The 21,961-nt window shown below is 45.4% G+C and overlaps 21 non-coding genes across 21 annotated transcripts; 10 read left to right on the top strand and 11 right to left on the bottom strand.

Annotated features, from left to right (window-relative positions):
- Positions 1 to 1,140: 1,140 nt before the first annotated feature.
- LOC147704715 (U6 spliceosomal RNA) lies at positions 1,141 to 1,247 on the bottom strand. The gene has a single exon (XR_015297702.1). It is a non-coding gene; the product is annotated as a U6 spliceosomal RNA (small nuclear RNA).
- A 1,797-nt stretch (positions 1,248 to 3,044) lies between these two features.
- On the bottom strand, positions 3,045 to 3,151 carry LOC147704714 (U6 spliceosomal RNA). Its single transcript, XR_015297701.1, has one exon. It is a non-coding gene; the product is annotated as a U6 spliceosomal RNA (small nuclear RNA).
- Positions 3,152 to 3,865: 714 nt separating this feature from the next.
- TRNAR-ACG (transfer RNA arginine (anticodon ACG)) lies at positions 3,866 to 3,938 on the top strand. The gene has a single exon. It is a non-coding gene; the product is annotated as a tRNA-Arg (tRNA).
- Positions 3,939 to 4,948: 1,010 nt separating this feature from the next.
- LOC147704712 (U6 spliceosomal RNA) lies at positions 4,949 to 5,055 on the bottom strand. Its single transcript, XR_015297699.1, has one exon. It is a non-coding gene; the product is annotated as a U6 spliceosomal RNA (small nuclear RNA).
- A 714-nt stretch (positions 5,056 to 5,769) lies between these two features.
- On the top strand, positions 5,770 to 5,842 carry TRNAR-ACG (transfer RNA arginine (anticodon ACG)). Its single transcript has one exon. It is a non-coding gene; the product is annotated as a tRNA-Arg (tRNA).
- A 1,010-nt stretch (positions 5,843 to 6,852) lies between these two features.
- LOC147704710 (U6 spliceosomal RNA) lies at positions 6,853 to 6,959 on the bottom strand. The gene has a single exon (XR_015298387.1). It is a non-coding gene; the product is annotated as a U6 spliceosomal RNA (small nuclear RNA).
- Positions 6,960 to 7,673: 714 nt separating this feature from the next.
- Positions 7,674 to 7,746, top strand: TRNAR-ACG (transfer RNA arginine (anticodon ACG)). Its single transcript has one exon. It is a non-coding gene; the product is annotated as a tRNA-Arg (tRNA).
- Positions 7,747 to 8,756: 1,010 nt separating this feature from the next.
- On the bottom strand, positions 8,757 to 8,863 carry LOC147704708 (U6 spliceosomal RNA). The gene has a single exon (XR_015297698.1). It is a non-coding gene; the product is annotated as a U6 spliceosomal RNA (small nuclear RNA).
- Positions 8,864 to 9,585: 722 nt separating this feature from the next.
- On the top strand, positions 9,586 to 9,658 carry TRNAR-ACG (transfer RNA arginine (anticodon ACG)). Its single transcript has one exon. It is a non-coding gene; the product is annotated as a tRNA-Arg (tRNA).
- Positions 9,659 to 10,668: 1,010 nt separating this feature from the next.
- LOC147704706 (U6 spliceosomal RNA) lies at positions 10,669 to 10,775 on the bottom strand. Its single transcript, XR_015298357.1, has one exon. It is a non-coding gene; the product is annotated as a U6 spliceosomal RNA (small nuclear RNA).
- A 714-nt stretch (positions 10,776 to 11,489) lies between these two features.
- TRNAR-ACG (transfer RNA arginine (anticodon ACG)) lies at positions 11,490 to 11,562 on the top strand. The gene has a single exon. It is a non-coding gene; the product is annotated as a tRNA-Arg (tRNA).
- A 1,010-nt stretch (positions 11,563 to 12,572) lies between these two features.
- On the bottom strand, positions 12,573 to 12,679 carry LOC147704704 (U6 spliceosomal RNA). Its single transcript, XR_015297697.1, has one exon. It is a non-coding gene; the product is annotated as a U6 spliceosomal RNA (small nuclear RNA).
- Positions 12,680 to 13,393: 714 nt separating this feature from the next.
- On the top strand, positions 13,394 to 13,466 carry TRNAR-ACG (transfer RNA arginine (anticodon ACG)). Its single transcript has one exon. It is a non-coding gene; the product is annotated as a tRNA-Arg (tRNA).
- A 1,021-nt stretch (positions 13,467 to 14,487) lies between these two features.
- LOC147704702 (U6 spliceosomal RNA) lies at positions 14,488 to 14,594 on the bottom strand. Its single transcript, XR_015298277.1, has one exon. It is a non-coding gene; the product is annotated as a U6 spliceosomal RNA (small nuclear RNA).
- A 714-nt stretch (positions 14,595 to 15,308) lies between these two features.
- On the top strand, positions 15,309 to 15,381 carry TRNAR-ACG (transfer RNA arginine (anticodon ACG)). The gene has a single exon. It is a non-coding gene; the product is annotated as a tRNA-Arg (tRNA).
- Positions 15,382 to 16,391: 1,010 nt separating this feature from the next.
- LOC147704700 (U6 spliceosomal RNA) lies at positions 16,392 to 16,498 on the bottom strand. Its single transcript, XR_015297696.1, has one exon. It is a non-coding gene; the product is annotated as a U6 spliceosomal RNA (small nuclear RNA).
- A 714-nt stretch (positions 16,499 to 17,212) lies between these two features.
- Positions 17,213 to 17,285, top strand: TRNAR-ACG (transfer RNA arginine (anticodon ACG)). The gene has a single exon. It is a non-coding gene; the product is annotated as a tRNA-Arg (tRNA).
- Positions 17,286 to 18,293: 1,008 nt separating this feature from the next.
- Positions 18,294 to 18,400, bottom strand: LOC147704698 (U6 spliceosomal RNA). The gene has a single exon (XR_015297695.1). It is a non-coding gene; the product is annotated as a U6 spliceosomal RNA (small nuclear RNA).
- Positions 18,401 to 19,114: 714 nt separating this feature from the next.
- On the top strand, positions 19,115 to 19,187 carry TRNAR-ACG (transfer RNA arginine (anticodon ACG)). Its single transcript has one exon. It is a non-coding gene; the product is annotated as a tRNA-Arg (tRNA).
- Positions 19,188 to 20,195: 1,008 nt separating this feature from the next.
- LOC147704696 (U6 spliceosomal RNA) lies at positions 20,196 to 20,302 on the bottom strand. The gene has a single exon (XR_015297694.1). It is a non-coding gene; the product is annotated as a U6 spliceosomal RNA (small nuclear RNA).
- A 714-nt stretch (positions 20,303 to 21,016) lies between these two features.
- On the top strand, positions 21,017 to 21,089 carry TRNAR-ACG (transfer RNA arginine (anticodon ACG)). Its single transcript has one exon. It is a non-coding gene; the product is annotated as a tRNA-Arg (tRNA).
- Positions 21,090 to 21,961: the final 872 nt, after the last annotated feature.

Genomic DNA, 21,961 nt, shown 5'->3' with positions numbered 1-21,961 from the left:
ACACATACACACACTTTCTAGCCCACTTAAGGACAAAAGGATGCGTAAGTCTACATAGGGCCAGTGGCGCAATGGATAACGCGTCTGACTACGGATCAGAAGATTGTAGGTTCGACTCCTATCTGGCTCGGAAGGGTTGTAGGTCCCTGTTTGATTATATTCCTGTGGAATTTTTATTTACCTCAGACTTGTTGTAGGTTCAATATTCTCCAGCAGGACTCATCCAGCAGTTGTTCCACGGTAGAGCGCAAGTAATAGGACCACAGCTAGTTAAACGTTTCCCATTTGCTGCTGGACTCTATGTGATGGCCGTCACGTGGTGTGCTGCTTTTGTATTTCAACATGGGTCCCTGATACTCTTAATTGTGAAAAAGCTTGTTGACAAAAGTGTGTGTGCGCGAGGGTCTGTGGACGTAGGCAGGTGTGTGCACTTGAATGCTTACCCATTTACATGTGTGAGAGGAACAAACCAACTCCCTGTGGGCTGCAGGCTTACAACTGGTAGCCCCAGTAGCCAGGCAGAACCACAGGTAAGGAGAGAGAGAAAGTTGGTCCATTATTAGAGAAGGACCATAAGCATCTTGCACTGCTACCTTCTTCCCCTCTCAGCCACGATCGGCCAAGACCTCTCTATTAGGGTAGAGGGTGAACATTTCTTGGACCTCAGAAACTGAGGGATGTAGACCCAATATGTCCTCCAAGCGCCTAGACACCTGGTGCCCAATCTGGCATGGTGTTTTTCAGCTTACCCGACCAATCCGGTTGCAAGGTGGACTTTAACAATACTGCTAAAAAGGCACTCCCAGACATCCCTGAGGCCTTCATTTGCATAGGCCCTGCCCTTCTCTTTGTCCTGCTTCCCACAAAGCAACACAACACTGCAGCAGTATAGATTTGGGGGTGGTGAAGAATAATGACAGTGAGGCTAAAAAAGAGAAAGAAAAGTCCCAGAAGTCCTGCAGGCTTCCTTGCTAAATGCAGCTGAACATAGAGCGCACCTTCTTTACTGCAAAGCAAATACATTAAAAATGTTGAGGAGAGACTAATTGAAAAATACATATTACGGGGACAGCACTGGGACCTGCTTTATTTTTTCAATTAGTCTTGAAAACAAAAAAGATTTCTCTCCTGAAAGCTGTTAAAAATATGGAACGCTTCACGAATTTGCGTGTCATCCTTGCGCAGGGGCCATGCTAATCTTCTCTGTATCGTTCCAATTTTAGTATATGTGCTGCCGAAGCGAGCACACTTTATTGATGAACTGACAATGTTTATAAACTCTCTAAATCTACAGTCTCTAGACATAGGGTGGCCTGGCAGAGATGCTCAGATGGCCAGTACGCATTCAAATCTGAGCCAATGGTCAAAAATGTATGAAGAGTAGCAATCCATTATTCTTCACTGCATTTGTGGTCCAAGACTAAACACACCGTAAGTATGTAGATTATACCAGGTTTGCAAAGGCTCCTGGTTCGGGCTACAGACAAGGAGCATTGTGACGTCACACTGCCTGTGGAACAGTGATATTAAAGGTGAAACAGCTGCACAGTAGGTTAGGTGAAGGGCTCTGAGAGTGGAAAGGCAGCATGCTTGGGTCCCTGGACAAGGTGAGCGTATGATAATGTGTCTGAATGTTCACCTGTGTTGTAATATTAAACCCCTTATTGTTGTAAACGCCTACTTACTAAGGAGTTCTCAAGCTCAGCCCCACACAGACCTGGAACTGATTATGTTAATGCAAACTATTTAAGAAACTGAGCCTGATCTGAAAGATTTCCTTGGATCTAGGACCATTTCGCCTAGCTTTTAGGTGCTTCCTTCTCCTAAAGTCCTTTGTAAAACTTGGGAAAACCTCACAGAACAGACTTCCAGGAGGTCAGATGGGTTTCCTTGTGCCTTCACACACACATACACACACTTTCTAGCCCACTTAAGGACAAAAGGATGCGTAAGTCTACATAGGGCCAGTGGCGCAATGGATAACGTGTCTGACTACGGATCAGAAGATTGTAGGTTCGACTCCTATCTGGCTCGGAAGGGTTGTAGGTCCCTGTTTGATTATATTCCTGTGGAATTTTTATTTACCTCAGACTTGTTGTAGGTTCAATATTCTCCAGCAGGACTCATCCAGCAGTTGTTCCACGGTAGAGCGCAAGTAATAGGACCACAGCTAGTTAAACGTTTCCCATTTGCTGCTGGACTCTATGTGATGGCCGTCACGTGGTGTGCTGCTTTTGTATTTCAACATGGGTCCCTGATACTCTTAATTGCGAAAAAGCTTGTTGACAAAAGTGTGTGTGCGCGAGGGTCTGTGGACGTAGGCAGGTGTGTGCACTTGAATGCTTACCCATTTACATGTGTGAGAGGAACAAACCAACTCCCTGTGGGCTGCAGGCTTACAACTGGTAGCCCCAGTAGCCAGGCAGAACCACAGGTAAGGAGAGAGAGAAAGTTGGTCCATTATTAGAGAAGGACCATAAGCATCTTGCACTGCTACCTTCTTCCCCTCTCAGCCACGATCGGCCAAGACCTCTCTATTAGGGTAGAGGGTGAACATTTCTTGGACCTCAGAAACTGAGGGATGTAGACCCAATATGTCCTCCAAGCGCCTAGACACCTGGTGCCCAATCTGGCATGGTGTTTTTCAGCTTACCCGACCAATCCGGTTGCAAGGTGGACTTTAACAATACTGCTAAAAAGGCACTCCCAGACATCCCTGAGGCCTTCATTTGCATAGGCCCTGCCCTTCTCTTTGTCCTGCTTCCCACAAAGCAACACAACACTGCAGCAGTATAGATTTGGGGGTGGTGAAGAATAATGACAGTGAGGCTAAAAAAGAGAAAGAAAAGTCCCAGAAGTCCTGCAGGCTTCCTTGCTAAATGCAGCTGAACATAGAGCGCACCTTCTTTACTGCAAAGCAAATACATTAAAAATGTTGAGGAGAGACTAATTGAAAAATACATATTACGGGGACAGCACTGGGACCTGCTTTATTTTTTCAATTAGTCTTGAAAACAAAAAAGATTTCTCTCCTGAAAGCTGTTAAAAATATGGAACGCTTCACGAATTTGCGTGTCATCCTTGCGCAGGGGCCATGCTAATCTTCTCTGTATCGTTCCAATTTTAGTATATGTGCTGCCGAAGCGAGCACACTTTATTGATGAACTGACAATGTTTATAAACTCTCTAAATCTACAGTCTCTAGACATAGGGTGGCCTGGCAGAGATGCTCAGATGGCCAGTACGCATTCAAATCTGAGCCAATGGTCAAAAATGTATGAAGAGTAGCAATCCATTATTCTTCACTGCATTTGTGGTCCAAGACTAAACACACCGTAAGTATGTAGATTATACCAGGTTTGCAAAGGCTCCTGGGTCGGGCTACAGACAAGGAGCATTGTGACGTCACGCTGCCTGTGGAACAGTGATATTAAAGGTGAAACAGCTGCACAGTAGGTTAGGTGAAGGGCTCTGAGAGTGGAAAGGCAGCATGCTTGGGTCCCTGGACAAGGTGAGCTTATGATAATGTGTCTGAATGTTCACCTGTGTTGTAATATTAAACCCCTTATTGTTGTAAACGCCTACTTACTAAGGAGTTCTCAAGCTCAGCCCCACACAGACCTGGAACTGATTATGTTAATGCAAACTATTTAAGAAACTGAGCCTGATCTAAAAGATTTCCTTGGATCTAGGACCATTTCGCCTAGCTTTTAGGTGCTTCCTTCTCCTAAAGTCCTTTGTAAAACTTGGGAAAACCTCACAGAACAGACTTCCAGGAGGTCAGATGGGTTTCCTTGTGCCTTCACACACACATACACACACTTTCTAGCCCACTTAAGGACAAAAGGATGCGTAAGTCTACATAGGGCCAGTGGCGCAATGGATAACGCGTCTGACTACGGATCAGAAGATTGTAGGTTCGACTCCTATCTGGCTCGGAAGGGTTGTAGGTCCCTGTTTGATTATATTCCTGTGGAATTTTTATTTACCTCAGACTTGTTGTAGGTTCAATATTCTCCAGCAGGACTCATCCAGCAGTTGTTCCACGGTAGAGCGCAAGTAATAGGACCACAGCTAGTTAAACGTTTCCCATTTGCTGCTGGACTCTATGTGATGGCCGTCACGTGGTGTGCTGCTTTTGTATTTCAACATGGGTCCCTGATACTCTTAATTGCGAAAAAGCTTGTTGACAAAAGTGTGTGTGCGCGAGGGTCTGTGGACGTAGGCAGGTGTGTGCACTTGAATGCTTACCCATTTACATGTGTGAGAGGAACAAACCAACTCCCTGTGGGCTGCAGGCTTACAACTGGTAGCCCCAGTAGCCAGGCAGAACCACAGGTAAGGAGAGAGAGAAAGTTGGTCCATTATTAGAGAAGGACCATAAGCATCTTGCACTGCTACCTTCTTCCCCTCTCAGCCACGATCGGCCAAGACCTCTCTATTAGGGTAGAGGGTGAACATTTCTTGGACCTCAGAAACTGAGGGATGTAGACCCAATATGTTCTCCAAGCGCCTAGACACCTGGTGCCCAATCTGGCATGGTGTTTTTCAGCTTACCCGACCAATCCGGTTGCAAGGTGGACTTTAACAATACTGCTAAAAAGGCACTCCCAGACATCCCTGAGGCCTTCATTTGCATAGGCCCTGCCCTTCTCTTTGTCCTGCTTCCCACAAAGCAACACAACACTGCAGCAGTATAGATTTGGGGGTGGTGAAGAATAATGACAGTGAGGCTAAAAAAGAGAAAGAAAAGTCCCAGAAGTCCTGCAGGCTTCCTTGCTAAATGCAGCTGAACATAGAGCGCACCTTCTTTACTGCAAAGCAAATACATTAAAAATGTTGAGGAGAGACTAATTGAAAAATACATATTACGGGGACAGCACTGGGACCTGCTTTATTTTTTCAATTAGTCTTGAAAACAAAAAAGATTTCTCTCCTGAAAGCTGTTAAAAATATGGAACGCTTCACGAATTTGCGTGTCATCCTTGCGCAGGGGCCATGCTAATCTTCTCTGTATCGTTCCAATTTTAGTATATGTGCTGCCGAAGCGAGCACACTTTATTGATGAACTGACAATGTTTATAAACTCTCTAAATCTACAGTCTCTAGACATAGGGTGGCCTGGCAGAGATGCTCAGATGGCCAGTACGCATTCAAATCTGAGCCAATGGTCAAAAATGTATGAAGAGTAGCAATCCATTATTCTTCACTGCATTTGTGGTCCAAGACTAAACACACCGTAAGTATGTAGATTATACCAGGTTTGCAAAGGCTCCTGGGTCGGGCTACAGACAAGGAGCATTGTGACGTCACGCTGCCTGTGGAACAGTGATATTAAAGGTGAAACAGCTGCACAGTAGGTTAGGTGAAGGGCTCTGAGAGTGGAAAGGCAGCATGCTTGGGTCCCTGGACAAGGTGAGCTTATGATAATGTGTCTGAATGTTCACCTGTGTTGTAATATTAAACCCCTTATTGTTGTAAACGCCTACTTACTAAGGAGTTCTCAAGCTCAGCCCCACACAGACCTGGAACTGATTATGTTAATGCAAACTATTTAAGAAACTGAGCCTGATCTAAAAGATTTCCTTGGATCTAGGACCATTTCGCCTAGCTTTTAGGTGCTTCCTTCTCCTAAAGTCCTTTGTAAAACTTGGGAAAACCTCACAGAACAGACTTCCAGGAGGTCAGATGGGTTTCCTTGTGCCTTCACACACACATACACACACTTTCTAGCCCACTTAAGGACAAAAGGATGCGTAAGTCTACATAGGGCCAGTGGCGCAATGGATAACGCGTCTGACTACGGATCAGAAGATTGTAGGTTCGACTCCTATCTGGCTCGGAAGGGTTGTAGGTCCCTGTTTGATTATATTCCTGTGGAATTTTTATTTACCTCAGACTTGTTGTAGGTTCAATATTCTCCAGCAGGACTCATCCAGCAGTTGTTCCACGGTAGAGCGCAAGTAATAGGACCACAGCTAGTTAAACGTTTCCCATTTGCTGCTGGACTCTATGTGATGGCCGTCACGTGGTGTGCTGCTTTTGTATTTCAACATGGGTCCCTGATACTCTTAATTGCGAAAAAGCTTGTTGACAAAAGTGTGTGTGCGCGAGGGTCTGTGGACGTAGGCAGGTGTGTGCACTTGAATGCTTACCCATTTACATGTGTGAGAGGAACAAACCAACTCCCTGTGGGCTGCAGGCTTACAACTGGTAGCCCCAGTAGCCAGGCAGAACCACAGGTAAGGAGAGAGAGAAAGTTGGTCCATTATTAGAGAAGGACCATAAGCATCTTGCACTGCTACCTTCTTCCCCTCTCAGCCACGATCGGCCAAGACCTCTCTATTAGGGTAGAGGGTGAACATTTCTTGGACCTCAGAAACTGAGGGATGTAGACCCAATATGTCCTCCAAGCGCCTAGACACCTGGTGCCCAATCTGGCATGGTGTTTTTCAGCTTACCCGACCAATCCGGTTGCAAGGTGGACTTTAACAATACTGCTAAAAAGGCACTCCCAGACATCCCTGAGGCCTTCATTTGCATAGGCCCTGCCCTTCTCTTTGTCCTGCTTCCCACAAAGCAACACAACACTGCAGCAGTATAGATTTGGGGGTGGTGAAGAATAATGACAGTGAGGCTAAAAAAGAGAAAGAAAAGTCCCAGAAGTCCTGCAGGCTTCCTTGCTAAATGCAGCTGAACATAGAGCGCACCTTCTTTACTGCAAAGCAAATACATTAAAAATGTTGAGGAGAGACTAATTGAAAAATACATATTACGGGGACAGCACTGGGACCTGCTTTATTTTTTCAATTAGTCTTGAAAACAAAAAAGATTTCTCTCCTGAAAGCTGTTAAAAATATGGACTGCTTCACGAATTTGCGTGTCATCCTTGCGCTGGGGCCATGCTAATCTTCTCTGTATCGTTCCAATTTTAGTATATGTGCTGCCGAAGCGAGCACACTTTATTGATGAACTGACAATGTTTATAAACTCTCTAAATCTACAGTCTCTAGACATAGGGTGGCCTGGCAGAGATGCTCAGATGGCCAGTACGCATTCAAATCTGAGCCAATGGTCAAAAATGTATGAAGAGTAGCAATCCATTATTCTTCACTGCATTTGTGGTCCAAGACTAAACACACCGTAAGTATGTAGATTATACCAGGTTTGCAAAGGCTCCTGGTTCGGGCTACAGACAAGGAGCATTGTGACGTCACACTGCCTGTGGAACAGTGATATTAAAGGTGAAACAGCTGCACAGTAGGTTAGGTGAAGGGCTCTGAGAGTGGAAAGGCAGCATGCTTGGGTCCCTGGACAAGGTGAGCGTATGATAATGTGTCTGAATGTTCACCTGTGTTGTAATATTAAACCCCTTATTGTTGTAAACGCCTACTTACTAAGGAGTTCTCAAGCTCAGCCCCACACAGACCTGGAACTGATTATGTTAATGCAAACTATTTAAGAAACTGAGCCTGATCTGAAAGATTTCCTTGGATCTAGGACCATTTCGCCTACCTTTTAGGTGCTTCCTTCTCCTAAAGTCCTTTGTAAAACTTGGGAAAACCTCACAGAACAGACTTCCAGGAGGTCAGATGGGTTTCCTTGTGCCTTCACACACACATACACACACTTTCTAGCCCACTTAAGGACAAAAGGATGCGTAAGTCTACATAGGGCCAGTGGCGCAATGGATAACGCGTCTGACTACGGATCAGAAGATTGTAGGTTCGACTCCTATCTGGCTCGGAAGGGTTGTAGGTCCCTGTTTGATTATATTCCTGTGGAATTTTTATTTACCTCAGACTTGTTGTAGGTTCAATATTCTCCAGCAGGACTCATCCAGCAGTTGTTCCACGGTAGAGCGCAAGTAATAGGACCACAGCTAGTTAAACGTTTCCCATTTGCTGCTGGACTCTATGTGATGGCCGTCACGTGGTGTGCTGCTTTTGTATTTCAACATGGGTCCCTGATACTCTTAATTGCGAAAAAGCTTGTTGACAAAAGTGTGTGTGCGCGAGGGTCTGTGGACGTAGGCAGGTGTGTGCACTTGAATGCTTACCCATTTACATGTGTGAGAGGAACAAACCAACTCCCTGTGGGCTGCAGGCTTACAACTGGTAGCCCCAGTAGCCAGGCAGAACCACAGGTAAGGAGAGAGAGAAAGTTGGTCCATTATTAGAGAAGGACCATAAGCATCTTGCACTGCTACCTGCTTCCCCTCTCAGCCACGATCGGCCAAGACCTCTCTATTAGGGTAGAGGGTGAACATTTCTTGGACCTCAGAAACTGAGGGATGTAGACCCAATATGTCCTCCAAGCGCCTAGACACCTGGTGCCCAATCTGGCATGGTGTTTTTCAGCTTACCCGACCAATCCGGTTGCAAGGTGGACTTTAACAATACTGCTAAAAAGGCACTCCCAGACATCCCTGAGGCCTTCATTTGCATAGGCCCTGCCCTTCTCTTTGTCCTGCTTCCCACAAAGCAACACAACACTGCAGCAGTATAGATTTGGGGGTGGTGAAGAATAATGACAGTGAGGCTAAAAAAGAGAAAGAAAAGTCCCAGAAGTCCTGCAGGCTTCCTTGCTAAATGCAGCTGAACATAGAGCGCACCTTCTTTACTGCAAAGCAAATACATTAAAAATGTTGAGGAGAGACTAATTGAAAAATACATATTACGGGGACAGCACTGGGACCTGCTTTATTTTTTCAATTAGTCTTGAAAACAAAAAAGATTTCTCTCCTGAAAGCTGTTAAAAATATGGAACGCTTCACGAATTTGCGTGTCATCCTTGCGCAGGGGCCATGCTAATCTTCTCTGTATCGTTCCAATTTTAGTATATGTGCTGCCGAAGCGAGCACACTTTAACACTTTATTGATGAACTGACAATGTTTATAAACTCTCTAAATCTACAGTCTCTAGACATAGGGTGGCCTGGCAGAGATGCTCAGATGGCCAGTACGCATTCAAATCTGAGCCAATGGTCAAAAATGTATGAAGAGTAGCAATCCATTATTCTTCACTGCATTTGTGGTCCAAGACTAAACACACCGTAAGTATGTAGATTATACCAGGTTTGCAAAGGCTCCTGGGTCGGGCTACAGACAAGGAGCATTGTGACGTCACGCTGCCTGTGGAACAGTGATATTAAAGGTGAAACAGCTGCACAGTAGGTTAGGTGAAGGGCTCTGAGAGTGGAAAGGCAGCATGCTTGGGTCCCTGGACAAGGTGAGCTTATGATAATGTGTCTGAATGTTCACCTGTGTTGTAATATTAAACCCCTTATTGTTGTAAACGCCTACTTACTAAGGAGTTCTCAAGCTCAGCCCCACACAGACCTGGAACTGATTATGTTAATGCAAACTATTTAAGAAACTGAGCCTGATCTAAAAGATTTCCTTGGATCTAGGACCATTTCGCCTAGCTTTTAGGTGCTTCCTTCTCCAAAAGTCCTTTGTAAAACTTGGGAAAACCTCACAGAACAGACTTCCAGGAGGTCAGATGGGTTTCCTTGTGCCTTCACACACACATACACACACTTTCTAGCCCACTTAAGGACAAAAGGATGCGTAAGTCTACATAGGGCCAGTGGCGCAATGGATAACGCGTCTGACTACGGATCAGAAGATTGTAGGTTCGACTCCTATCTGGCTCGGAAGGGTTGTAGGTCCCTGTTTGACTATATTCCTGTGGAATTTTTATTTACCTCAGACTTGTTGTAGGTTCAATATTCTCCAGCAGGACTCATCCAGCAGTTGTTCCACGGTAGAGCGCAAGTAATAGGACCACAGCTAGTTAAACGTTTCCCATTTGCTGCTGGACTCTATGTGATGGCCGTCACGTGGTGTGCTGCTTTTGTATTTCAACATGGGTCCCTGATACTCTTAATTGCGAAAAAGCTTGTTGACAAAAGTGTGTGTGCGCGAGGGTCTGTGGACGTAGGCAGGTGTGTGCACTTGAATGCTTACCCATTTACATGTGTGAGAGGAACAAACCAACTCCCTGTGGGCTGCAGGCTTACAACTGGTAGCCCCAGTAGCCAGGCAGAACCACAGGTAAGGAGAGAGAGAAAGTTGGTCCATTATTAGAGAAGGACCATAAGCATCTTGCACTGCTACCTTCTTCCCCTCTCAGCCACGATCGGCCAAGACCTCTCTATTAGGGTAGAGGGTGAACATTTCTTGGACCTCAGAAACTGAGGGATGTAGACCCAATATGTCCTCCAAGCGCCTAGACACCTGGTGCCCAATCTGGCATGGTGTTTTTCAGCTTACCCGACCAATCCGGTTGCAAGGTGGACTTTAACAATACTGCTAAAAAGGCACTCCCAGACATCCCTGAGGCCTTCATTTGCATAGGCCCTGCCCTTCTCTTTGTCCTGCTTCCCACAAAGCAACACAACACTGCAGCAGTATAGATTTGGGGGTGGTGAAGAATAATGACAGTGAGGCTAAAAAAGAGAAAGAAAAGTCCCAGAAGTCCTGCAGGCTTCCTTGCTAAATGCAGCTGAACATAGAGCGCACCTTCTTTACTGCAAAGCAAATACATTAAAAATGTTGAGGAGAGACTAATTGAAAAATACATATTACGGGGACAGCACTGGGACCTGCTTTATTTTTTCAATTAGTCTTGAAAACAAAAAAGATTTCTCTCCTGAAAGCTGTTAAAAATATGGAACGCTTCACGAATTTGCGTGTCATCCTTGCGCATGGGCCATGCTAATCTTCTCTGTATCGTTCCAATTTTAGTATATGTGCTGCCGAAGCGAGCACACTTTATTGATGAACTGACAATGTTTATAAACTCTCTAAATCTACAGTCTCTAGACATAGGGTGGCCTGGCAGAGATGCTCAGATGGCCAGTACGCATTCAAATCTGAGCCAATGGTCAAAAATGTATGAAGAGTAGCAATCCATTATTCTTCACTGCATTTGTGGTCCAAGACTAAACACACCGTAAGTATGTAGATTATACCAGGTTTGCAAAGGCTCCTGGTTCGGGCTACAGACAAGGAGCATTGTGACGTCACACTGCCTGTGGAACAGTGATATTAAAGGTGAAACAGCTGCACAGTAGGTTAGGTGAAGGGCTCTGAGAGTGGAAAGGCAGCATGCTTGGGTCCCTGGACAAGGTGAGCGTATGATAATGTGTCTGAATGTTCACCTGTGTTGTAATATTAAACCCCTTATTGTTGTAAACGCCTACTTACTAAGGAGTTCTCAAGCTCAGCCCCACACAGACCTGGAACTGATTATGTTAATGCAAACTATTTAAGAAACTGAGCCTGATCTGAAAGATTTCCTTGGATCTAGGACCATTTCGCCTACCTTTTAGGTGCTTCCTTCTCCTAAAGTCCCTTGTAAAACTTGGGAAAACCTCACAGAACAGACTTCCAGGAGGTCAGATGGGTTTCCTTGTGCCTTCACACACACATACACACACTTTCTAGCCCACTTAAGGACAAAAGGATGCGTAAGTCTACATAGGGCCAGTGGCGCAATGGATAACGCGTCTGACTACGGATCAGAAGATTGTAGGTTCGACTCCTATCTGGCTCGGAAGGGTTGTAGGTCCCTGTTTGATTATATTCCTGTGGAATTTTTATTTACCTCAGACTTGTTGTAGGTTCAATATTCTCCAGCAGGACTCATCCAGCAGTTGTTCCACGGTAGAGCGCAAGTAATAGGACCACAGCTAGTTAAACGTTTCCCATTTGCTGCTGGACTCTATGTGATGGCCGTCACGTGGTGTGCTGCTTTTGTATTTCAACATGGGTCCCTGATACTCTTAATTGCGAAAAAGCTTGTTGACAAAAGTGTGTGTGCGCGAGGGTCTGTGGACGTAGGCAGGTGTGTGCACTTGAATGCTTACCCATTTACATGTGTGAGAGGAACAAACCAACTCCCTGTGGGCTGCAGGCTTACAACTGGGAGCCCCAGTAGCCAGGCAGAACCACAGGTAAGGAGAGAGAGAAAGTTGGTCCATTATTAGAGAAGGACCATAAGCATCTTGCACTGCTACCTGCTTCCCCTCTCAGCCACGATCGGCCAAGACCTCTCTATTAGGGTAGAGGGTGAACATTTCTTGGACCTCAGAAACTGAGGGATGTAGACCCAATATGTCCTCCAAGCGCCTAGACACCTGGTGCCCAATCTGGCATGGTGTTTTTCAGCTTACCCGACCAATCCGGTTGCAAGGTGGACTTTAACAATACTGCTAAAAAGGCACTCCCAGACATCCCTGAGGCCTTCATTTGCATAGGCCCTGCCCTTCTCTTTGTCCTGCTTCCCACAAAGCAACACAACACTGCAGCAGTATAGATTTGGGGGTGGTGAAGAATAATGACAGTGAGGCTAAAAAAGAGAAAGAAAAGTCCCAGAAGTCCTGCAGGCTTCCTTGCTAAATGCAGCTGAACATAGAGCGCACCTTCTTTACTGCAAAGCAAATACATTAAAAATGTTGAGGAGAGACTAATTGAAAAATACATATTACGGGGACAGCACTGGGACCTGCTTTATTTTTTCAATTAGTCTTGAAAACAAAAAAGATTTCTCTCCTGAAAGCTGTTAAAAATATGGAACGCTTCACGAATTTGCGTGTCATCCTTGCGCAGGGGCCATGCTAATCTTCTCTGTATCGTTCCAATTTTAGTATATGTGCTGCCGAAGCGAGCACACTTTATTGATGAACTGACAATGTTTATAAACTCTCTAAATCTACAGTCTCTAGACATAGGGTGGCCTGGCAGAGATGCTCAGATGGCCAGTACGCATTCAAATCTGAGCCAATGGTCAAAAATGTATGAAGAGTAGCAATCCATTATTCTTCACTGCATTTGTGGTCCAAGACTAAACACACCGTAAGTATGTAGATTATACCAGGTTTGCAAAGGCTCCTGGGTCGGGCTACAGACAAGGAGCATTGTGACGTCACGCTGCCTGTGGAACAGTGATTTTAAAGGTGAAACAGCTGCACAGTAGGTTAGGTGAAGGGCTCTGAGAGTGGAAAGGCAGCATGCTTGGGTCCCTGGACAAGGTGAGCTTATGATAATGTGTCTGAATGTTCACCTGTGTTGTAATATTAAACCCCTTATTGTTGTAAACGCCTACTTACTAAGGAGTTCTCAAGCTCAGCCCCACACAGACCTGGAACTGATTATGTTAATGCAAACTATTTAAGAAACTGAGCCTGATCTAAAAGATTTCCTTGGATCTAGGACCATTTCGCCTAGCTTTTAGGTGCTTCCTTCTCCTAAAGTCCTTTGTAAAACTTGGGAAAACCTCACAAAACAGACTTCCAGGAGGTCAGATGGGTTTCCTTGTGCCTTCACACACACATACACACACTTTCTAGCCCACTTAAGGACAAAAGGATGCGTAAGTCTACATAGGGCCAGTGGCGCAATGGATAACGCGTCTGACTACGGATCAGAAGATTGTAGGTTCGACTCCTATCTGGCTCGGAAGGGTTGTAGGTCCCTGTTTGATTATATTCCTGTGGAATTTTTATTTACCTCAGACTTGTTGTAGGTTCAATATTCTTCAGCAGGACTCATCCAGCAGTTGTTCCACGGTAGAGCGCAAGTAATAGGACCACAGCTAGTTAAACGTTTCCCATTTGCTGCTGGACTCTATGTGATGGCCGTCACGTGGTGTGCTGCTTTTGTATTTCAACATGGGTCCCTGATACTCTTAATTGCGAAAAAGCTTGTTGACAAAAGTGTGTGTGCGCGAGGGTCTGTGGACGTAGGCAGGTGTGTGCACTTGAATGCTTACCCATTTACATGTGTGAGAGGAACAAACCAACTCCCTGTGGGCTGCAGGCTTACAACTGGTAGCCCCAGTAGCCAGGCAGAACCACAGGTAAGGAGAGAGAGAAAGTTGGTCCATTATTAGAGAAGGACCATAAGCATCTTGCACTGCTACCTTCTTCCCCTCTCAGCCACGATCGGCACACGATCGGCCAAGACCTCTCTATTAGGGTAGAGGGTGAACATTTCTTGGACCTCAGAAACTGAGGGATGTAGACCCAATATGTCCTCCAAGCGCCTAGAGACCTGGTGCCCAATCTGGCATGGTGTTTTTCAGCTTACCCGACCAATCCGGTTGCAAGGTGGACTTTAACAATACTGCTAAAAAGGCACTCCCAGACATCCCTGAGGCCTTCATTTGCATAGGCCCTGCCCTTCTCTTTGTCCTGCTTCCCACAAATCAACACAACACTGCAGCAGTATAGATTTGGGGGTGGTGAAGAATAATGACAGTGAGGCTAAAAAAGAGAAAGAAAAGTCCCAGAAGTCCTGCAGGCTTCCTTGCTAAATGCAGCTGAACATAGAGCGCACCTTCTTTACTGCAAAGCAAATACATTAAAAATGTTGAGGAGAGACTAATTGAAAAATACATATTACGGGGACAGCACTGGGACCTGCTTTATTTTTTCAATTAGTCTTGAAAACAAAAAAGATTTCTCTCCTGAAAGCTGTTAAAAATATAGAACGCTTCACGAATTTGCGTGTCATCCTTGCGCAGGGGCCATGCTAATCTTCTCTGTATCGTTCCAATTTTAGTATATGTGCTGCCGAAGCGAGCACACTTTATTGATGAACTGACAATGTTTATAAACTCTCTAAATCTACAGTCTCTAGACATAGGGTGGCCTGGCAGAGATGCTCAGATGGCCAGTACGCATTCAAATCTGAGCCAATGGTCAAAAATGTATGAAGAGTAGCAATCCATTATTCTTCACTGCATTTGTGGTCCAAGACTAAACACACCGTAAGTATGTAGATTATACCAGGTTTGCAAAGGCTCCTGGGTCGGGCTACAGACAAGGAGCATTGTGACGTCACGCTGCCTGTGGAACAGTGATATTAAAGGTGAAACAGCTGCACAGTAGGTTAGGTGAAGGGCTCTGAGAGTGGAAAGGCAGCATGCTTGGGTCCCTGGACAAGGTGAGCTTATGATAATGTGTCTGAATGTTCACCTGTGTTGTAATATTAAACCCCTTATTGTTGTAAACGCCTACTTACTAAGGAGTTCTCAAGCTCAGCCCCACACAGACCTGGAACTGATTATGTTAATGCAAACTATTTAAGAAACTGAGCCTGATCTAAAAGATTTCCTTGGATCTAGGACCATTTCGCCTAGCTTTTAGGTGCTTCCTTCTCCTAAAGTCCTTTGTAAAACTTGGGAAAACCTCACAGAACAGACTTCCAGGAGGTCAGATGGGTTTCCTTGTGCCTTCACACACACATACACACACTTTCTAGCCCACTTAAGGACAAAAGGATGCGTAAGTCTACATAGGGCCAGTGGCGCAATGGATAACGCGTCTGACTACGGATCAGAAGATTGTAGGTTCGACTCCTATCTGGCTCGGAAGGGTTGTAGGTCCCTGTTTGATTATATTCCTGTGGAATTTTTATTTACCTCAGACTTGTTGTAGGTTCAATATTCTCCAGCAGGACTCATCCAGCAGTTGTTCCACGGTAGAGCGCAAGTAATAGGACCACAGCTAGTTAAACGTTTCCCATTTGCTGCTGGACTCTATGTGATGGCCGTCACGTGGTGTGCTGCTTTTGTATTTCAACATGGGTCCCTGATACTGTTAATTGCGAAAAAGCTTGTTGACAAAAGTGTGTGTGCGCGAGGGTCTGTGGACGTAGGCAGGTGTGTGCACTTGAATGCTTACCCATTTACATGTGTGAGAGGAACAAACCAACTCCCTGTGGGCTGCAGGATTACAACTGGTAGCCCCAGTAGCCAGGCAGAACCACAGGTAAGGAGAGAGAGAAAGTTGGTCCATTATTAGAGAAGGACCATAAGCATCTTGCACTGCTACCTTCTTCCCCTCTCAGCCACGATCGGCCAAGACCTCTCTATTAGGGTAGAGGGTGAACATTTCTTGGACCTCAGAAACTGAGGGATGTAGACCCAATATGTCCTCCAAGCGCCTAGACACCTGGTGCCCAATCTGGCATGGTGTTTTTCAGCTTACCCGACCAATCCGGTTGCAAGGTTGACTTTAACAATACTGCTAAAAAGGCACTCCCAGACATCCCTGAGGCCTTCATTTGCATAGGCCCTGCCCTTCTCTTTGTCCTGCTTCCCACAAAGCAACACAACACTGCAGCAGTATAGATTTGGGGGTGGTGAAGAATAATGACAGTGAGGCTAAAAAAGAGAAAGAAAAGTCCCAGAAGTCCTGCAGGCTTCCTTGCTAAATGCAGCTGAACATAGAGCGCACCTTCTTTACTGCAAAGCAAATACATTAAAAATGTTGAGGAGAGACTAATTGAAAAATACATATTACGGGGACAGCACTGGGACCTGCTTTATTTTTTCAATTAGTCTTGAAAACAAAAAAGATTTCTCTCCTGAAAGCTGTTAAAAATATGGAACGCTTCACGAATTTGCGTGTCATCCTTGCGCAGGGGCCATGCTAATCTTCTCTGTATCGTTCCAATTTTAGTATATGTGCTGCCGAAGCGAGCACACTTTATTGATGAACTGACAATGTTTATAAACTCTCTAAATCTACAGTCTCTAGACATAGGGTGGCCTGGCAGAGATGCTCAGATGGCCAGTACGCATTCAAATCTGAGCCAATGGTCAAAAATGTATGAAGAGTAGCAATCCATTATTCTTCACTGCATTTGTGGTCCAAGACTAAACACACCGTAAGTATGTAGATTATACCAGGTTTGCAAAGGCTCCTGGGTCGGGCTACAGACAAGGAGCATTGTGACGTCACGCTGCCTGTGGAACAGTGATATTAAAGGTGAAACAGCTGCACAGTAGGTTAGGTGAAGGGCTCTGAGAGTGGAAAGGCAGCATGCTTGGGTCCCTGGACAAGGTGAGCTTATGATAATGTGTCTGAATGTTCACCTGTGTTGTAATATTAAACCCCTTATTGTTGTAAACGCCTACTTACTAAGGAGTTCTCAAGCTCAGCCCCACACAGACCTGGAACTGATTATGTTAATGCAAACTATTTAAGAAACTGAGCCTGATCTAAAAGATTTCCTTGGATCTAGGACCATTTCGCCTAGCTTTTAGGTGCTTCCTTCTCCTAAAGTCCTTTGTAAAACTTGGGAAAACCTCACAGAACAGACTTCCAGGAGGTCAGATGGGTTTCCTTGTGCCTTCACACACACATACACACACTTTCTAGCCCACTTAAGGACAAAAGGATGCGTAAGTCTACATAGGGCCAGTGGCGCAATGGATAACGCGTCTGACTACGGATCAGAAGATTGTAGGTTCGACTCCTATCTGGCTCGGAAGGGTTGTAGGTCCCTGTTTGATTATATTCCTGTGGAATTTTTATTTACCTCAGACTTGTTGTAGGTTCAATATTCTCCAGCAGGACTCATCCAGCAGTTGTTCCACGGTAGAGCGCAAGTAATAGGACCACAGCTAGTTAAACGTTTCCCATTTGCTGCTGGACTATGTGATGGCCGTCACGTGGTGTGCTGCTTTTGTATTTCAACATGGGTCCCTGATACTCTTAATTGTGAAAAAGCTTGTTGACAAAAGTGTGTGTGCGCGAGGGTCTGTGGACGTAGGCAGGTGTGTGCACTTGAATGCTTACCCATTTACATGTGTGAGAGGAACAAACCAACTCCCTGTGGGCTGCAGGCTTACAACTGGTAGCCCCAGTAGCCAGGCAGAACCACAGGTAAGGAGAGAGAGAAAGTTGGTCCATTATTAGAGAAGGACCATAAGCATCTTGCACTGCTACCTTCTTCCCCTCTCAGCCACGATCGGCCAAGACCTCTCTATTAGGGTAGAGGGTGAACATTTCTTGGACCTCAGAAACTGAGGGATGTAGACCCAATATGTCCTCCAAGCGCCTAGACACCTGGTGCCCAATCTGGCATGGTGTTTTTCAGCTTACCCGACCAATCCGGTTGCAAGGTTGACTTTAACAATACTGCTAAAAAGGCACTCCCAGACATCCCTGAGGCCTTCATTTGCATAGGCCCTGCCCTTCTCTTTGTCCTGCTTCCCACAAAGCAACACAACACTGCAGCAGTATAGATTTGGGGGTGGTGAAGAATAATGACAGTGAGGCTAAAAAAGAGAAAGAAAAGTCCCAGAAGTCCTGCAGGCTTCCTTGCTAAATGCAGCTGAACATAGAGCGCACCTTCTTTACTGCAAAGCAAATACATTAAAAATGTTGAGGAGAGACTAATTGAAAAATACATATTACGGGGACAGCACTGGGACCTGCTTTATTTTTTCAATTAGTCTTGAAAACAAAAAAGATTTCTCTCCTGAAAGCTGTTAAAAATATGGAACGCTTCACGAATTTGCGTGTCATCCTTGCGCAGGGGCCATGCTAATCTTCTCTGTATCGTTCCAATTTTAGTATATGTGCTGCCGAAGCGAGCACACTTTATTGATGAACTGACAATGTTTATAAACTCTCTAAATCTACAGTCTCTAGACATAGGGTGGCCTGGCAGAGATGCTCAGATGGCCAGTACGCATTCAAATCTGAGCCAATGGTCAAAAATGTATGAAGAGTAGCAATCCATTATTCTTCACTGCATTTGTGGTCCAAGACTAAACACACCGTAAGTATGTAGATTATACCAGGTTTGCAAAGGCTCCTGGGTCGGGCTACAGACAAGGAGCATTGTGACGTCACGCTGCCTGTGGAACAGTGATATTAAAGGTGAAACAGCTGCACAGTAGGTTAGGTGAAGGGCTCTGAGAGTGGAAAGGCAGCATGCTTGGGTCCCTGGACAAGGTGAGCTTATGATAATGTGTCTGAATGTTCACCTGTGTTGTAATATTAAACCCCTTATTGTTGTAAACGCCTACTTACTAAGGAGTTCTCAAGCTCAGCCCCACACAGACCTGGAACTGATTATGTTAATGCAAACTATTTAAGAAACTGAGCCTGATCTAAAAGATTTCCTTGGATCTAGGACCATTTCGCCTAGCTTTTAGGTGCTTCCTTCTCCTAAAGTCCTTTGTAAAACTTGGGAAAACCTCACAGAACAGACTTCCAGGAGGTCAGATGGGTTTCCTTGTGCCTTCACACACACATACACACACTTTCTAGCCCACTTAAGGACAAAAGGATGCGTAAGTCTACATAGGGCCAGTGGCGCAATGGATAACGCGTCTGACTACGGATCAGAAGATTGTAGGTTCGACTCCTATCTGGCTCGGAAGGGTTGTAGGTCCCTGTTTGATTATATTCCTGTGGAATTTTTATTTACCTCAGACTTGTTGTAGGTTCAATATTCTCCAGCAGGACTCATCCAGCAGTTGTTCCACGGTAGAGCGCAAGTAATAGGACCACAGCTAGTTAAACGTTTCCCATTTGCTGCTGGACTATGTGATGGCCGTCACGTGGTGTGCTGCTTTTGTATTTCAACATGGGTCCCTGATACTCTTAATTGTGAAAAAGCTTGTTGACAAAAGTGTGTGTGCGCGAGGGTCTGTGGACGTAGGCAGGTGTGTGCACTTGAATGCTTACCCATTTACATGTGTGAGAGGAACAAACCAACTCCCTGTGGGCTGCAGGCTTACAACTGGTAGCCCCAGTAGCCAGGCAGAACCACAGGTAAGGAGAGAGAGAAAGTTGGTCCATTATTAGAGAAGGACCATAAGCATCTTGCACTGCTACCTTCTTCCCCTCTCAGCCACGATCGGCCAAGACCTCTCTATTAGGGTAGAGGGTGAACATTTCTTGGACCTCAGAAACTGAGGGATGTAGACCCAATATGTCCTCCAAGCGCCTAGACACCTGGTGCCCAATCTGGCATGGTGTTTTTCAGCTTACCCGACCAATCCGGTTGCAAGGTGGACTTTAACAATACTGCTAAAAAGGCACTCCCAGACATCCCTGAGGCCTTCATTTGCATAGGCCCTGCCCTTCTCTTTGTCCTGCTTCCCACAAAGCAACACAACACTGCAGCAGTATAGATTTGGGGGTGGTGAAGAATAATGACAGTGAGGCTAAAAAAGAGAAAGAAAAGTCCCAGAAGTCCTGCAGGCTTCCTTGCTAAATGCAGCTGAACATAGAGCGCACCTTCTTTACTGCAAAGCAAATACATTAAAAATGTTGAGGAGAGACTAATTGAAAAATACATATTACGGGGACAGCACTGGGACCTGCTTTATTTTTTCAATTAGTCTTGAAAACAAAAAAGATTTCTCTCCTGAAAGCTGTTAAAAATATGGAACGCTTCACGAATTTGCGTGTCATCCTTGCGCAGGGGCCATGCTAATCTTCTCTGTATCGTTCCAATTTTAGTATATGTGCTGCCGAAGCGAGCACACTTTATTGATGAACTGACAATCTTTATAAACTCTCTAAATCTACAGTCTCTAGACATAGGGTGGCCTGGCAGAGATGCTCAGATGGCCAGTACGCATTCAAATCTGAGCCAATGGTCAAAAATGTATGAAGAGTAGCAATCCATTATTCTTCACTGCATTTGTGGTCGAAGACTAAACACACCGTAAGTATGTAGATTATACCAGGTTTGCAAAGGCTCCTGGTTCGGGCTACAGACAAGGAGCATTGTGACGTCACACTGCCTGTGGAACAGTGATATTAAAGGTGAAACAGCTGCACAGTAGGTTAGGTGAAGGGCTCTGAGAGTGGAAAGGCAGCATGCTTGGGTCCCTGGACAAGGTGAGCGTATGATAATGTGTCTGAATGTTCACCTGTGTTGTAATATTAAACCCCTTATTGTTGTAAACGCCTACTTACTAAGGAGTTCTCAAGCTCAGCCCCACACAGACCTGGAACTGATTATGTTAATGCAAACTATTTAAGAAACTGAGCCTGATCTGAAAGATTTCCTTGGATCTAGGACCATTTCGCCTAGCTTTTAGGTGCTTCCTTCTCCTAAAGTCCTTTGTAAAACTTGGGAAAACCTCACAGAACAGACTTCCAGGAGGTCAGATGGGTTTCCTTGTGCCTTCACACACACATACACACACTTTCTAGCCCACTTAAGGACAAAAGGATGCGTAAGTCTACATAGGGCCAGTGGCGCAATGGATAACGCGTCTGACTACGGATCAGAAGATTGTAGGTTCGACTCCTATCTGGCTCGGAAGGGTTGTAGGTCCCTGTTTGATTATATTCCTGTGGAATTTTTATTTACCTCAGACTTGTTGTAGGTTCAATATTCTCCAGCAGGACTCATCCAGCAGTTGTTCCACGGTAGAGCGCAAGTAATAGGACCACAGCTAGTTAAACGTTTCCCATTTGCTGCTGGACTCTATGTGATGGCCGTCACGTGGTGTGCTGCTTTTGTATTTCAACATGGGTCCCTGATACTCTTAATTGCGAAAAAGCTTGTTGACAAAAGTGTGTGTGCGCGAGGGTCTGTGGACTTGGCAGGTGTGTGCACTTGAATGCTTACCCATTTACATGTGTGAGAGGAACAAACCAACTCCCTGTGGGCTGCAGGCTTACAACTGGTAGCCCCAGTAGCCAGGCAGAACCACAGGTAAGGAGAGAGAGAAAGTTGGTCTATTATTAGAGAAGGACCATAAGCATCTTGCACTGCTACCTTCTTCCCCTCTCAGCCACGATCAGCCAAGACCTCTCTATTAGGGTAGAGGGTGAACATTTCTTGGACCTCAGAAACTGAGGGATGTAGACCCAATATGTCCTCCAAGCGCCTAGACACCTGGTGCCCAATCTGGCATGGTGTTTTTCAGCTTACCCGACCAATCCGGTTGCAAGGTGGACTTTAACAATACTGCTAAAAAGGCACTCCCAGACATCCCTGAGGCCTTCATTTGCATAGGCCCTGCCCTTCTCTTTGTCCTGCTTCCCACAAAGCAACACAACACTGCAGCAGTATAGATTTGGGGGTGGTGAAGAATAATGACAGTGAGGCTAAAAAAGAGAAAGAAAAGTCCCAGAAGTCCTGCAGGCTTCCTTGCTAAATGCAGCTGAACATAGAGCGCACCTTCT

Source organism: Lissotriton vulgaris, chromosome 7 (assembly GCF_964263255.1).
Source record: "Lissotriton vulgaris chromosome 7, aLisVul1.2, whole genome shotgun sequence".
NCBI lineage: Eukaryota > Metazoa > Chordata > Amphibia > Caudata > Salamandridae > Lissotriton > Lissotriton vulgaris.
This window is presented reverse-complemented; position numbering and strand designations above follow the sequence as displayed.